General features: G+C 50.9%; 1 long non-coding RNA gene across 1 annotated transcript; it reads left to right on the plus strand.

Moving 5' to 3' along the window:
- The first annotated feature begins 1201 nt into the window (after window positions 1-1201).
- Window positions 1202-2556, plus strand: LOC121042493 (uncharacterized). The gene is made up of 2 exons (XR_005796258.1): window positions 1202-1327; window positions 1747-2556. It is a non-coding gene; the product is annotated as an uncharacterized LOC121042493 (long non-coding RNA).
- Window positions 2557-4150: the final 1594 nt, after the last annotated feature.

Genomic DNA, 4150 nt, shown 5'->3' on the forward strand with positions numbered 1-4150 from the left:
AAGGGGCTACAATTCATTTACCGACAAATGACAGCAACCCGTAGACAAAGGAGTCCACAACTGGCAACCGAATCACGGCTACAGGTCGCTTTGGGGAATACAACAAAACTTCTCCTCGCCTTTTGGCCCGATTTCCTCTCCTGGAGAAAGCGATTCCCATATTTTCTGGTGATACCGACAGAGACATTAATTTTAAACACAACTGAATATGAGAACTGCACGAAGCAAGCTTAACTCTAAATCCTGAATTAATATCACCTTGATTTTAGACTCTGAAGTTGGTGCTTTGCGGTGACAGGCAGGTGAAGACACTGGTTTTCAGAGGCTGCGGCTGGTGGTGTTTTCCTGGGGAGGTGGGGAGGGTCCACGCCGTAGGACCTGGAATTGGAGAATGAATCAGAGAATACCCTTGTGCTCTTCTGAGTAATCCCGGCCCTTTCCGCCTGGGCCACCTAGCCCATCTGGGGACCCCTGGGGGAGAGGCTTGTGGGCCACCGTCCGCTCTCTCGCTGGGCTCCTGAGTCTGCCGCCCTGGATGTCCTGCGTGGCTTACCCCACAGTGACCTCTGGACAGGGAGCAGAACAGAGAGGTGTGTCTGCCCCTCGGCGGGCTGGGAGAGCTCAGGAGAGCCTGGTGTGTGCCCTCCCGGGGCTGTCAGGGTGGCTTGGACGGTCCCGCCGTAGCCCACACACCGTTATTCCAGACCAGGGAGCCCCTCTGACGAGGGGCTGGCATCTGGAGGCGGGGGCAACAGGACAGCATCCTGTGGCTGGCGCCACCTCCTGGAAGTTGGGGGGGTTGCCTCCGAGGAGCTTAAAAAATACCACCTTGAACCCTGGGACAGAGAGGCGTGGGGGTGCACCGCCAGGAGCCTCAGGGCACCCACGAGGGGCCCCCTGTGAGAGGTTTTGGGGGCGGGGAACCCCGTTGGCAAACAGACGGGGATTTCTTCCTTCCTTTGTGGCAATTTACCCCTCTCTTCCCAAGGAGATCAGGCTGACCCGCCACGTGTGGTGTGGCCGCCTTCGCGGCAACCTCCTCCCCGGAAGCCACGCTGGGAATTTCAGGATCCTAAGGAGGGCGGCGCGCCCTTTGCTTCTCGTGCGGTGGTGCGACGAAGGAGGCCCGCTGGGGCACCGGAGCTCATCTCGTGTGTCCATCCCTTTGCCTGCAGCTCTGGGCTCAGAGGCGTCGCTCCCACAGCTTGAGACTGAGTCCAGGGCGGGGATTTATGCACCGAGATCGGCGTGGGGCGTGGGGCACCCGGGAGGCTCCGGCCCCGGAGCGTGGGACTCGGTTTCCACTCAGGCCACGATCTCACGGTTGGTGAGTCTGAGCCCCTCTGTGGCGATAGCACGGGGCCTGTTTTGGTTTCTTTCTCTCTCCCTCTCTCTCTCTCTCTGCCCCTCCCTTGCTCGCTCTCTTTGTCTCTATCAAATGAATAAACTTAAAAAAAAAAAAAAAAAAGATATAGGCAAACACTGAAAATCACCCGTCTGCCTCTGCCTCTTTCCTTTGCTTGCTTGCTTGCTTGCTTGCTTTTGCTTTCTTTCTTTTGCTTTCTTTCGCTTTCTTTCTTTCTCTTGCTTTCTTTTTTTTTCTTTTGCTTGCTTTCTTTCTTTCTTTTGTTTTCTTTCTTTTTGCTTTCTTTCTTCCTTTTGCTTTCTTTCTTTTGCTTTCTTTCTTTCTTTTGCTTTCTTTCTTTCTTTTATTATTATTATGATGTTACTTTTTTTCCTGGAAAGCCGCTTCACAACAGCTGGCTGCATGTCTGCACCTCCTCGTGCGTCATGGAGATGCTGGTGGCTTCTCACCGAAGGGGGGCTTGGATGGGATGCAGAACAGACAACTAAAGAAGCAAGACAATGTGAATAGTTTGAAAGCAGCTGGGAGACAGAGACCACGGATGGAGGGGTCCTTCAGGGGACAAGGACGATACCTCACAAGGAGATGAGCATGATCCAGGCAGAGACGGGAGGGAAGGGCTTTGGGGCAAAGAACCCAGCAGGACTATCTGTGCTCGGTGTATTTCTGGAAGCAAGGATGGATTGATTGCCCGAAGTAAGGACAAGCCAATGCAGGACAGAGAAGCTACCTAACTAGGTGTTTTCTTTGATAGAGGTTAACTCAAAAGAGACATCAGCATTTATTGAGCAACTATTATATGCCAGGTACTCTGCTATACGTCAGGAATACAATGGTATGAAGGCACACATAATCCCTGCCTTCACGCGAGGCCGTTCGTAGAATATTTAGTTATAAGTGATTCAGAAATTACAAGGACACAATATGTCCTCATGAAACGGCCACGGACTTCCTGACCCGACGTGTCATCATTTCCTCCAGAGGACACACAGAGGTTGTAGATGGAACCACACAGTGGGGACCCGAGGGAAGAAGCCAAGAGACCCCGCCAGGTAACCTGGCTCAGTCAGCACGGGCTGCATCTTTTTGGCGAGTTGACTTTCTCAACATCCCGTTCCTGTTCTTGAAAATGGGTCCAGCCATATCTGCTTTTCAGAACTATTGTGAAAATAAGCCATTTGCGACGTGTACCGCACGTTCCTGAAATATGTGAGTGACTCAATACATTATAGCTGCCAGTGCTCTTGAGAGCAATGTTCCCCATCACTTTTAGTGTCCGGTGAGCCTTCAACCAACAGAGCAGAGGGAGGGTGAAAACGGGATCAGATCGAGGGGTTATCTGTCCACATGACTTAAGCCAAGATTGAGGTCCGGTCCAGGTAAGAGGACTTGAGGTGTAATTAAGGTCTTATTTCAGGAAGGACTTCTTGGGGACTGGGGCAGACTGCCTCTTTCCTGTTGGTTAACACTGGCAAGAGGAAAATGGGTATTTATTTTCCTGCATGATTGTAGAACTGAGCCTGATAAGTCTCCCGAGAATTTTCCAGATTACAGCACAAAGATAAGACCTTACTTAAGGTCTTTAACATCCATCCCTGGATGTGCTGACTGTTCCACGAGCAACTCACTGACCTGAATGAATGTTTTATTAAAACTGTCCCCAACCACCTTGTTGGAAGAAATTGTGCCTAAGGAAGCATGGTTTTATACGCTTTCTTATGAACTCGTGAAAGGAACGAAGGATGATATATGAGGCACAAATAAAAAAATTGATGAGAAAAAGTCCAGGAGTCAGGTCTCACTTTATGGAAGCCGTGAAGAGGTAAGAGTCAGAACATAGAAAACTCTATTTTTTTCCTACTGATGTGGCTTTTCTGTCGCCCTGCAATGCTTCCTTCTTAATACTTTCACAGCTACCTACGCTAATTTTTAAAAAATATGGTCTATTAAAATCCTTTTGTAAACCTCAGACCCCAGTGGTTCCTGCAGAGGATTGGTATGGAAACACAGTGAGAGTTTCCAGACGAGCCCCAGGTACACTTGGAGGAGACTTTGTGAAGCCCTTTGAAACCAGCTTCGTATGTCTACATGCATAAATCTTTGTCTCAAAATTCTGAGCATGTTGCCCATACTGTGTTTTATTTTTGCTGAGCATTGCACCATGGAGATTGGCACGTTATTAAATGGTCTCTGAATATCCCCCAAAACAGACAGATCAAGCTCTCCTACGACTTACTAGTCATCAGGCCACACCTTTCTCAAGACCCGCAGAACCAGAGGACTAACTGGTGGGCTGAGGTCTGGCCAGTTCCTGAGTCAGAGACTCGGCTACCCACATGGGGAGGGCTCTGGAAATTGCCATGGTGCCCTAAGCATATGGCTCAGCATGGCCCAGAAGAGAGTGCTGGGTCCCCATGGAGCCACTAAGCTGCACCTTCCTTCTTATCCTGGAAACAGTTTCCAGTTCACGCACTCGGTCAATGAAGGTTATGCTGTGATGTCCTGATGAGCACATTACACCCCCACCCACCCCGTATGTGAAGCAGCCCATGCTAAGCAGCACCCACTCATTGTCCTGCTCAGCTCTTGGTGTCCCTGCCCCCGGGGCTCCAGATCCAGATTCTGGAACCCACCCGCCCCTGGAGCTGGCCACGTGGCCACGTGTCCCGAGACACTCTGCAGCTGGCTGATTTCATTCCTGCCTTTTCTCATCAGGAACCTGTTGGCCCGGAAACGCCCCTTTCCCAGATCCACCTTCTCTGCCAGCTCACGCTGCCGGGTCCC

Source organism: Herpailurus yagouaroundi, unplaced genomic scaffold, assembly GCF_014898765.1.
Source record: "Herpailurus yagouaroundi ecotype Mexico unplaced genomic scaffold, PumYag 29, whole genome shotgun sequence".
Classification (NCBI taxonomy): Eukaryota; Metazoa; Chordata; class Mammalia; order Carnivora; family Felidae; genus Herpailurus; species Herpailurus yagouaroundi.